This window comes from Myodes glareolus, chromosome 13, assembly GCF_982192425.1.
Source record: "Myodes glareolus chromosome 13, mMyoGla1.1, whole genome shotgun sequence".
Lineage (NCBI taxonomy): Eukaryota > Metazoa > Chordata > Mammalia > Rodentia > Cricetidae > Myodes > Myodes glareolus.
In genome coordinates, this window is record NC_142038.1 from 67,948,935 (window position 1) to 67,962,073 (window position 13,139).

A 13,139-nucleotide genomic window follows, 5' to 3' on the forward strand; every position below is an offset into this window, starting at 1 on the left:
GCCAATGTCAACTGAAAAAAATCAGAATAAAAGCAATGAAAAGTAAGTCAAGGGGTAAAGTTTCTAGTTTTCTGTTTCTTCATGGACAAGTGTGACAGAACGAACAACCTTACAGTGATCTTCTGGGTCACAGAAAATAAGAATAAACCAAACTCTAAAGAAATCCCGGAAAACATACTGAAGACGAGAACTGAATCTAAGGAAATAGACCAGATTGAGCATTGCAACGGGATAAATGCTTGATTATTGAAAAGAAAAAGTGATACAGATACAACCTTACCAAAATGATCAAAGAGGAGAAAATTCAATTTAAATTTATAGTCAAGCTTTGGTCTTGTTACAGTAAGTATTGCTACTTCTAAAAAATCATTTGGAAGACATTTTTGGCAACTAACAAGGGCTTTATTTTGGTATAGAGATTATACTCTATTTACTCTATAAACATATCTGTAGATCAAATGAATTAAAAATTCTATGCAAACCGAACCATTTCTGAAAAAGTTTTTAGTTGGAATTTTGAATATTTATTTATTAAGTTCTTAATAACCTAATCAGTGGAAATCATAGAATTACAAAAACTTTGGAAAAACTCTTAGTATATGTACATAGTACAAATAGCAAAGGAGATTCAGCATTCCTGCAGAAATAACAAAATCAGAGGAAATAGGAAAAGTTATGATGCACAATTTGCAGATGCTTTCCTATGCTGAAGAAAAGGAATGTCATTTCTAAGAAAAACATTTTACATTACCAGATACTAATGTAATCCTTTAGCAGACTATGTCATCAAATTTACCTATTTTTCCTGTCCCCAAATCGTATATTTTCCTCTGAGACAGTGTGGTGAATATAGTGATATGACTCTTGTGGGCACCATAATGAAAAGTGGTCTTTAAATAATGTGAGACATCATTCTGTGTTATTCACTTGCTTTCCTGAAAACTCAAATGATCAAAATATTTTTCAGAAATCTATGGTATCAATCATACACTTTAAATTGTTTGTACATTTACAACTGGTTTTGAATTTTTAATTTTTTGTTCTTTCAATAATTTTAAAGGTATTATACATGATCTTTCAATTTACTTTTTTATAGTCTTCTCCTTTGTAAAGATACTTTGAGGGCAGGTGTAACAAATGTGATGATTCCTGATCAGATAAAAATGAAGCCTATGTTCCAAGGTTTCTCTATTCTCTATGTAGAGATATAACAAAATACTACTTAGGAGTTGATAATGTCAACACATTTCTCATTCCAATTCGTCAAGTTTCCTAGTACTATTATCTTTCTATTTTTTAACAGTAAGATGAATTTTTAATTCTTCTCTCATATGTTCTACCCTGACTTGACTTTTCGCATTCTCCCCTGCTCCATGCTCTTCTGCCTATTCCCCCAGATTTACCCTCCCTCCATCTCCCCTCAGGAAAGGGCAGGCCTCCCAGGACATCAATGAAACACAGCAAATATGCTTCTTATAAAACTGTGCACATACTATCATATCAAAGCTGAACTCAAAACCTAGAAGTAGAAACGGTACCATAAGTAGGCTGAAGAGGTAGCGACCACATTTCCCACTGTTAAGAATCCCACATAATATCAAGGATATGGGAAATAACATATGCACAGGATCTAGGTAAGACCCCCATCCTGCAGGCTCCCTAAATCTTACTGAACCACTATGAGTACCAGTCAATGGAGTTTATAGGCTGGGTATTCATGGCGTCCCTGACTATCCTGGTACTCTGATCCTTCATTTGGAAGTATTTTGAAAACCTATGCTCCCATGAATTGTGAAATTGGAGCAAATGCCAAAATTCTAAACATGTATAATCTCTCAGAAATCAAAAGTTAGTGTATAAAATCTTGTGCAGATTAGTAATAAGCATGATAGTTCAATATTCTTTGAAAAAAGTCCCAAGAAATTCACTTGAGTACATTGACATAATTGGATTCTAGTTCATACCAGAAAATTGACCCCATGAGAACCACAATGCTCTGCTCTACTGCCAAGTCTATTGCTATGATGTAACGTTATTGTTATGCCGTATTACTGAAAACAACACTCATGTATACCAGCCAACATGGAGTTGTTGACTGGTGCTTCAACTGCTAGAAAACTCAGCCCTGCTGACTGACAATCATGATACAGAAATGTATTCTGCATTCTACTGCAGAAAAAGATAATACTCAACATCATCCAGCTACAAACCCTAGGACAACGGTGACCCATTAGCACAATGGACTGAAGCAATATTGGAGAAAGTCCAATGGCAGTAAGTAGTCACTTTTTGACTGCATTTAAGGCATCTCCAGGAGATGGACACCATTACTGACACTGCTCAGGTGGGCAGGGAACTGAATGGAAAGGTCTTAGGCTACAGGAAAACCTGTTACTGTTATTTTGCTACAGCAATAGAGTGAATAAAATGATTTTTGTTGACATGCTGCTACACAAAGAGATTAATGTCTCAAAGAGCACACAGCAGTGAAGTCATTTCTAGTGAGAGATGTATCTAACCCTGAGTCTTACAGCAATGCAGAGGGAGTGTAAAGTTTTGTAATACTCAGTTCCAATTGGAAAGCTTTGTGAAAACCTTCCCTCAAGTATCAGGGAGCTGAGGTAGTCAGAAGAGGAGGCAGAAAGATACTCAGGGCCAGATGTAGCAGAAGATTCCAAGGGCCAGATGTAGCAGAAGATTCCAAGAAAACAAAGAAATTGATGAACACATGAACAGAAAGAGACTGCAGCAATACACACAAGCATACAAAGGTTCAAGTCAGATGGGGGCTCTGGCATTGAAAATGGGAAGTAAAAACAGGGTTCTATCCCCAAACAGGGAAACATCAACATTTGTTTTGGCAAAGAAGAAACAGTTTCCTCTAATTGACTCTCACTGTGTAACTTAACCACTCCTTTTTGTAGGATACATGTTTTGGAATCGTGGTCAAACAGAAAACCAACTCAAAAGAAATGTGGCAGACTTTTGTGTTCATTGTCCTTTACTGGGGACATTTTATAGGTCATAATTCCTTATTTAAATTTTTTTTCTTTTTTTTTATAATAGAAATAGTGTAAAACCATAACTCTAGATGGTATGGGAAGATAGGAGGTATTCGAGAAAATTGGGCAGGGAAAAACAATCAAAATTAATTGCATAGAAGACTTTCAATGATAAAATATCAAAGAAATGAAAGACTGTTATGAATGCTCTCATGTATGGATCATACCTGACTTTCAAAAAGAATTAGCACTAATATTTGTCCAAGTATTCAATAAGGAGGAAGAAAGAGACACTTTCCAACATGTTCTACGTAGCTTACAGGAGCCTACTACAAGACCTGGTCATATGTGTTTTCTCCCTTCGTCCCACATGTTGGAAATAACACCCTGACTTTCATCTACAAATATTTTGGACTTTCATAAGTGTGTGTTGTAGAAAAGTAAGTAAATAAAGGAAAATAATCTAAATACAAAATAAAAAGAATTTAAAAACCAGCAGTCTATGTACTTAGACTTGAGAATCCTTATTAAAAACTCTTGAAATTTTCCCGCAAGTTCAACAGCACATGAAACCGGCTATGTTCATGCTCAAGCTCAGTTCATTACTGAAGAACAGAAGGACAATTGTAACATAAAAGGTGACAAATCAACATATGAAGAGGATGGTATAAAATACCCAGAGCTCCAATAATCAAATTTAATCAATTTTCAGAAAACAGCTGCCTATGCAGATTACTCTGCTATTTTTGACATGCCTGACACAAAATGTAAATCTTGAGGGAACCTAAAACAAACCACTGAGGACACAGAAGAGAACTATGGTCAACTTGGGAAAGTCCACGGTCTTGGGACCTGGGTGTCTCAGCTGGCACAGACTCTTTAGACAAAACGGTGATGAACAGAGTCCTAGGTTACTCAGAATTCAGGCTTGGGATCCTCATTCATCAACCAGTAGGAATAAGGGCTGGTGGCCAAATCCCCACTCCAAAGTTGTTTTGACGAGAGAGAGAGAGAGAGAGAGAGAGAGAGAGAGAGAGAGAGAGAGAGAGAGAGAGATAACAGTGTGGGTCCCATTAAAACAAAAATGGCTTGGAAGACAACAGTCAATTATTCAGTACCAGGTGTTGTTTGAGTAGATCAGAAGTGCCTCCTCCAAATTCGCAGCTTCAAACACTCTCTGTAGGCACTGCCTCTGCCACTGGTATCCTCAAAGTGAAAACTCTGCCTTCAACCTTCCAGGACTAGCACCAACTGTCTGTTAGCCACCCAACTCGTGCTGTGCATCCTGATCTGTGACCTGATTGGTGACATGTACAGGACTGAGCCAATCAGATTGGATAGACAATCGGGACTCTCTCATTGGTCAGGTTGAAATCGTGTGACTTGTGTCTGCAATAGAATGCTTGGAAACACACTTTGACTGCACGTGGGGTCCTGTGAGACCCCACATTAGAGCAGAAGGCTTTGTTTCTTTGTGTGTTTTGTGTAGGGACATCCCAGCTAGCTAGCATCACCCCGACACTTCTTCCTTTCGAAGATTGCCTTTCAGTTATGAAAATGGACTTGGTTTCTGAAGCTGCGATTTGTGTTTAGTCTTTTTCTTGTCGTTCCATGGTGAAAGGCTGTATTTGCACACTGTTTTCTTGTGAACACCCATAAATGCAACAGGACCCCAGGAATTCCTGTCTTCAAAGAAATAGTCTACAACGAAAAATCTCTTAAAAATCCCACACCATGTCTTGAGTGCATGCAGATCTTTCTTTAAGAGCCCGCTCCTTTCCTTAATTCCAGTGTTTTGGTCTATGTAAAACCCTTTACTTTACCCTTCTTAAAAAAAAAAAAAAAGTCCAGTTGCCTTCTCTCAGTAAGCTGCCTTTCAAATCCATAGATCACAATTTTCTAGAAAAGTCAAAGAATCAGTTAAATAAGTTTTTACAGAACCTGCTCTCGGATGACAGACTGTGTCAGAGGGAAGCACGTTATGCCTTCTTGAGCCCCTCTCCTGACTACCTCAAGGTCGTTGACGTGCAGGGGAAAAAGAACTCCTTTTCCTTATCTCCTTTCTGGAGAAACTTCCTGGAGACTTCTTCTCCCTTCAGGAGGAGGAGATGGAAGAAGAAGACAGCGACCTGTCAGATTATGGGAATGGTGTGAATGGGAAGAAGGAGGCATTGGCTGAACCGTGCTTCATGCTGATCTGGGAGATTTTTGAACTCTGAGGAATGTTTAAGTGGGTTCGAAGAACATTAATTGCTCTCGTTCAGGTCACTTTTGGAAGAACCATCAACAAACAAATCCAGGATACAGTGAACTGGAAATTCAGTGTGCAAATGTTGGTTTACTACATCAATACCTTCTGGGATGTTTTTTGGCCCAATGGGGTATTGGCGCCGCCAACTAGAATCAGTAGCGAAGCACAAAGTCAGGAGACAAAACAAAAAACACAACAGAAGTTGCTCGAGAACATTGCAGACACACTTCAGAGCCTTGTTGGACAGCAAAACGCCCGCAATGGTATAATAAAAATATTCAATGCACTGCAAGAAACAAGAGCCAATAAGCACCTGTTGCATGTCCTGATGGAGCTGCTGCGGACTGACCTGTGTCCCGAGCTGAGAACTCACGTGAATCAATTCAAAGCTGGTCAAGTCTGAGATCGTACAAACCAACCACCAGAGAAATGTCTGTGTAATAATAGACATGAAACATTTTCCTCTTTTCCACAGAGGGCCCGACAAGAACCACACTGATTTTTATTTTCGTGCCTCCCTATAGTTTTATGTGAAGGAAGCGGAATCGGAGGGAGACGGACTGAGGCTGCGGTAGGCAGTAGAGAAGCAAACTGAGGCTTACTGGGTTTTACTGAAATGATATAAATACTCTAAAGCTCAATTTGCTGATTGAAATACAAATGTTAATATGTGATTAGGACATAGGAAATATCTTAAATATTTATGAGACCAGTTTTGTTGTTAAATGACAAACTCTGAATATTGTACAGTTAATCTCCTCGCTGAGAACTCTGAACATTCCTGTTTCTCGTGTATTGAAGAATACTGTTGTGCAATGCTTGGTGTAAAGTGTTTGTGAAAATTTTATTGTCTTTATTTTTACCAAAGATTTCTCATAGTTTGAAACATTTGAAGCAATAAAATCTGAAAATGAAAAAAAAAAACCTTTACTTTATAAACACAAAAGTTACATCGTCAATTAGTCATGGCTTGTTATACCAACACTGGTCATAAATAGCCTAAAATTAAAGTAATACTAAACACAACCATATCGAACCACTATTTTCCTCACTGACTTTCCTCATTTCTTGCACTCATTTTGTTATGGGATATTTTAATTCATAAATTTCCATTTTTCAATTGTAGCTTCTCATGGTTTCTGACTGATATTGATGGCACATTAGCATACCTAAAAGGGTGCTAACGATGCTAAATATTTCCAAGCTCCTACTCAAGGGTTTCACATTTGACAAGCATTCCAAAAGGAAATCATACTCCCCTATTGTGACATTCAGCATGTATAAAAATAAGTTTGAGCTACAGTTTCAACAGACATATCATTGTAATGGAGAGTGTAAAGGCAAGCACGTCCAGGACTGCTGGCAAGCATCTGTGGAGTCAATAAAGCAATCATCCTTTGTTTTAAAAATAGCGTATTACAAAATGGGGAGTTTTCTTGACTCACTTTATGAAGTGGTTTTCTTTCAGAACGTGACTAATGATTCAGAAAACCATCTCACTCAGAGCTTAGAATAGACTGACCTTCGGAAGCAGGGTAGTTCTACAGCAGTTCGTAGCAGTAATGATGCAGTCAAGACTTTTGGGGAGCATCAAAGGTCTAATCGTGAAACACTTTACATAAACAAATGGGAAGGAGAAATAAGACAAGACACTCTGAAGGGAGCCATAATCTCTTCAGTGTTCATAATTTTCATTACACATTTATCTCAAGCAAAGAATACACTTCCAGAAAGATTGGTCATCTCCTGTATTATCTCCCATGCGTTACTCAATACTGATATCAAACAGAGATTACAAATTTACCAATATATTTTGAAAGGGAACATTTATGTGTTTAATTTTCCATGCCTTCATTAGGTGAAGTTATTTTTTAAAATTGACTAAATGGCTTGTGGGTACAAAGTATAGACTAGAATGTTTGCAAAATGAAGATATGGTGTACCTGGGCAAGTATATTAGAAACCAATCACTTAATAATTTACTAAGGTTTGTGATATTGACAAAGACCTTGATTATGTTATTGCTTAGCTACAGTGCTAACATGCTCATATGTGAGCTTCCAGATTGGTCCAGAGAGAAAGGTGCAAGATTATTTTGGTCTTTACAGAAACCAAGGCTTCACACATTTGACAACACTTTAATCAGGACACTGAAACAAATGTAGAATAATTTCCATTTTTAGCTTCACAACTTGCTTGTTAGTGCTGCAAAAGAACAGGGTGTTATGATAACCATTTGATGTTTATTTTAGGTGTGCATTATTCTTATGAACAAGTTCCCAGATGCAAAGCCTGATTTCTCTTTCAGCATCATCGTGTTAGGGTTGACTCAGTGGAAGCTTACCCAGAAATATTATCTCTAAATATTTAACATAAAAAGTTAATGCCCCCAATATTTATTTAAGCATTATAATATCAAATGAAATCAGGAACACATTCAAAACCTAGAATATGCGGTCTTAGAGTTTCTACTCTAAGCAAAATCAAAGAAATACTACCAAAGTCTAAGGAAACGAATCCACCTAACGTAATGCCTAGATCAAACCATCATTGTGGGTCTTTTTAAGGGAAACTGTGATGATCAAAATTCACTTGCTGTAGTTGCCCACTTTAAATTCTTGCTCCAATAAAATCAAAGAGTTTACACTTTCTTATCCCTGTGCTATTTTTCCTTAGATAATGTGGAGCATTGCAGGAGACATTTCTTCTGCTGGAAATGCATATGAATTATTAAAATTTAACTCTAGTTACAGATAACTAAAAAATGTTCAGGAAGTCATATCATATGACAAGATTATTACAAACTAATAAATTAATAATAAAATGAAATCTGCTAATAGTTTTTGAGTAGTAGATTTCTTAAGTAAGAATGCTTAAATAAGTTTCTATGATTTAAACTCTAATATAAAGCAACATAAAAAGGGTTATGTACTCACCTAAACGTGCACCAGTAAGCATGAAGTTTTAAGTGTATGAGGGTTTAAGTAACATGCTTAAACAATGCATTGTTACCTAATGTCAAATGTCTCAATTTATACTCCAGACCCCTCCTTTCTCAATCATATTCACATTGCTAAGTAAACACTTTCACTCTTTGAAAAAGATTAAACTAAAATTTTCAATTTCGCTTCATAATATTGCATCCAATCCTTAGCATATTTCTGAATAGGTATGTAGACAGTTTCACTTCAGGGGATTGGAAACACATGTAGTGCATGTTAGGCTCAATCTCTCAGTATCATGGGGGAGCTTATCTTCTGATTTGCTTTAAGTAAGCTACTTGGTTGGTTAATCATGAGACAGACAACTTACTCCTCTGCCAGTATCTGGTGAATAATTTTCCAGCTTAGAACATGAATATTGTTTTTCTTCATTCATAAAATATGCGATATAAACCTGACAGATAACAGTTAATTTGGAAAAAAAATGATGGATTTTCTTTTAATTTTTACAACTCTTGTAAAATCATGTAGGAAGCTAAGAAATTCAAGAGGAAAAAAAGAAAAGCATTTTGAACATTCTACTTCATCAACCCCCAAAACATTTGGGTCTCTATATTCTACAACCATCTGCAAGGCTGGGTTATGGGGGAAATAAAGCATTAACACTTGTGCAGTGATGAATCTAATGAATTTTGTCTTTGATGGTGTTGGCACAATTTGAAGGATGCTGGGTTGTTACTGCAAATATGATCTATTGCTTGAAGACATGACTATTGATCACTATTAACAAATTCCCATTGAACTTGAAAATCACTCTGAAAGCTAAACTGGTATAGAATTTAACTCAAATCTCTCTCATTCTCCTGCTACATATTCAGGGTTTCTGTCAATTTTTCAGATTCTTTTCTGTGATTCTGCACAGTTATGAATCCCTCACAGAGTTTTCATAGTGTTTTTTATTCCTTATTTCATGGCCACATTGAACTTCATGAAATTTTTATTTGAAAATTTATAAGCTTGGAAAATCATTCTGGCTGGAATCAAGTCAGAGAAAAGCCTCAAGTATTTATTCCTTATGCAACTCAGAAACATTTAATCTCACTAAAATGCAGTTTAGGAAAATTTAATGATAACAAGTTTTGGTCTCCTGACATCTTTTCTTTAACAGATGCAACTCTTTCTTCTTTAAGTCCAAAAATATTTAGATAAGTGAAATTTAATATGTGTTTTTGATTCTTGGTCAAAATTTCAACAAAAAATAAATCATAAATATTCATCTTAATTGATTTTTATCAGTTTCCTGTTTATTGTATTATGACTAATTATAAAAAGACAGAATTGCCTATACATGAGAAGTAAAATGTCCACTGAAGACTATCACTCCTGCATGTGTGAGGGTTATAGAATTGCAAAGATGTTATGAGAAAATAATGTTGCTATTTCAACCTGACATCCAAAATGCCTCTGCTTTGTAACCACCATCACGTTCTCTCATTTCAGACATTTGATTAAATCTAGACATTATTCTTCTAAATTTAAATAAATTATGTAATATATTGTTAAAGATAATATATATGTTGCTTCATTATCACTCACTGTCTACTTTAACATATATAATTTTATGATAAACATATAATTTTAGGGGAAGTATCTTTGTTAAATAACTATTTAAAATTTTGTACATGAGGCCTAATAAGAGAGTATATAAAATTGATTTTTCTCAATTACCTTTTTCTGAACGGGAAGATTGCTCAGTAGTTGCAACGTTTTCTTTTCTAGTGAGGAACAAAGTTCAGATTCACATAGTCACAGGAGGACTGATGGTGTACACATATACTATCTTAGCACTCTTACAGCAAGATGAGAAGTGGAGACAGAAGATTCTTTTGGAGATAATGGGTCAACATCCTTGTGTATGCCTCAGTGAACAGTAGGATCCTGTCACAAACTAGGTGGGAGGCAAGCCAGTCAATACTGCCATAACCTTTTGACCTCGTCTCATGGACTATGGTACACTTTCCCTACACTCACTGGTGCAGAAAAGTGCAGAAACACACACAAACACACACTTACATGTGCATGCACATTCATAACACAACATCCATCAAAATGAATAAATACAAAATTGCACAATGAATAAACTACCTTTTTATAGCTTTCCATTATTGGAAAATATTTTATAGAAATTAATAGTATAGAAGTGTGGTTGATTTCCAAAAAATGGCCAAAACAACTCTGGAAAGAAATAGATAGGAAGTGCTTGCTTTGAAAACCTTGCTCTGTCTATCTAAATTTTAGTGAACAAATTTAATTTCATTTTAAAAGTGGTGTACCTAGAAACAGACTCAAGAGAAATATAGCAACAAATCTAAATCTTTTTTGTAATTTAATTTTTTATGCTTAATGTTAAGGTATTATCTGTCTGTTGAGTATTTAAGATGTAATTTCATGCTATGTTCAATGAGTGATTTATAATTCATTTTCTTCTTGTTTATGGAAGAGAACATATACCACTTTCATGATTTGAGAAAACTTTTACTTCAGAACACCACAGTGATAATATTGAGGTGAAATTCTTAAAAGAAGATGGATATTACCCTTATATGGGTAAGACTGATGTCATCGCAAAAAAAAAATGAGACATAACAAGTGAATAAACAAAAAGGTTTAATATGATATAGTTAAAGTTAAAGGCACCTATTAGAGTAATAAATGTCTCACACACTTTTAAAACATGTTTATATTAAACATTTCTGTGAGTGCTTGCATGTATGTATATGCACCATGCGTGTGGCTCATACCCACGGAGACCAGAAGAAGGTATCAGATCCTATGAAAGTTGAGTCACTGTTTGTTGTTACGACATGCCATTTGGATGCTAAGAAACAAACCTAGGCACTCTGCAAGAGTACCAAGAGTTCTTAATCATTGAACTACCTCTGAGGCACAAAATACAAGGCTCTTTATTGGTCAACGGAGGAAGAAGAGATCAAAAGAAGTAGGAATTGAATGTCTTGTTTTCTCTGTTCCTTTGTGCCATATTTAAAAGTGTTATTAGCACAATATTAGCATTATTGTGTGTATGTATTCACATAGGTTTCTTTATGCATACCTGCTCCAAAATGGCATTCATATATTAGCTACCCACACATCTAAGCAACAACATAGCTATCTCTCATTTCTCTGTAACTTTAATGTCATTTATAATTATTTGTTACATAGACCGGTGACTGTACAGATTAGGTGGGTGAGCACCACATTTACAATTAATTTTCTTGCCAATGCTAATAAATGGAGAATTGCAGATGTAGAAATAGCCATTCAGTTAGAAGCAATTTTTCCTACTAATTATTGAGAGTTCCATACTTTTCTAGCTACTGTATAATACATTACTAATGTTATTCATTACCTTTCAACAAAGACATTTTATAAGGTAGAAATTTTACTTCAAACAAAGCCATGCTGATTGTGAATAGAATCCTTCCCAGAAAACTCTTTCAAGTCATAAAAGGCAAAGAGAAATGTGAGTTATAAAATTGAATGAATTGTCAATTGACCAGTAATTCTTGTGCTACTTTCCACGGGGCAAAATGAAAAATTCTATAAGACTGAAGAGCAGGGAAAAAAAACATAAAATTGGTGTGGATTCTTTCACTGGGTAAGGGAAAAAATGTGCTGCAGACAAAGGAAAGAGACTTTGGACTTGAAATATAATGAAAGTGATTTTTCTGAACAGATGAAGCAGATGGCATTTCAAAAGCAACTACACTTTGTGAATAGTCCAGAGTTTTCTTTGGTTCTCTTCTTTTCAGGGAACATAACACTTGAAAATGCACTGGGTCTGAAGTGGATTCTCAGCTTCTCACTCCTGTGAAAGGACCTCTAATTTAACCCTTGCAACTTAAAATACATGAGTTTTGTCAACAGTAACTATTTCTGTTGGGAATGACATGTGGAAAGAAATCAGGTATATGTATCACTGAGGCTATTTGAAAAAAGAATACAAAAAAAAACCCAAGAAAACAAAAACTTAAAAAAGAAATTTAAAACTGCCATAAAATAAGAATTCTCTATATTAATCCTTTTAGGAAGTCCAAACGCCTCTCAGATTTCCTCTATGAGTGTCTAAAATCGTGCAGGTCACAGATGCATGCATACTTACTTCACCACAAGGCAAACTAGAGTAGATATTATAAAGAGTGATTAATGTTAGTGACTGTTAGACACAAATTATTAGGAATATTAAGGCCTTTTTACTCCAAATAAACTAAACCACGATAGATAGTTGCAGCTTTTGTGCCCATATCAGAGACAATTGACTAACACCAAAACAGAACACTGTGGGGTTTTTTGAACTGCTATATACTCCACCCTGTCACCAAGGCTGTACTTTTCAGAGGACAGGTTTCAAGCGCACGATTAACTCTCGTAATTATGGGAATTGCTACACTAGCTTAGAGCAGTAGTTCTCAAGCTATGGGTCTTAAACCCTTGGGGGTGGAACTAAACTTTTACAGGGGCTAAATATCAGATATCCTGAATAACAGACATTTACACTGTGATTTATAACATAGCAAAATTATAATTATGAAGTAGCAACAAAAATGATTTCATAGTTGGGGGTCACTACAGGTGAAACGTACTAAAAGCTGGCAGTTTTAGGGAGATTGAAAACTAATGCTTAGAGTAATAACAAAATTAAAATGTCTTAATCCCTAGACATTCAGGTTTTTTCTTCTTTCTGAATTAACCCCTAGAAAACTCATTCATTTTGCACATGCACCTCTTAGCTAGACATGTGAGAGCCCACATATTATTTCATGATCAGATACCTCCTCCTCTAGTCATGTAATAAATCCAGCTACCTGACAGTAACATGTCAGACTCTCCTTCCAGTCATCATGCCACGCCCTCCTAACACGGGCCCTGCCCTTGTGTTCATCT

The 13,139-nt window shown here is 35.8% G+C and overlaps 1 pseudogene; it reads left to right on the plus strand.

Annotated features, from left to right (window-relative positions):
- Positions 1–2,317: 2,317 nt before the first annotated feature.
- Positions 2,318–5,794, plus strand: LOC125410138 (sorting nexin-25 pseudogene; annotated as a pseudogene).
- The last annotated feature ends 7,345 nt before the right edge of the window (positions 5,795–13,139 follow it).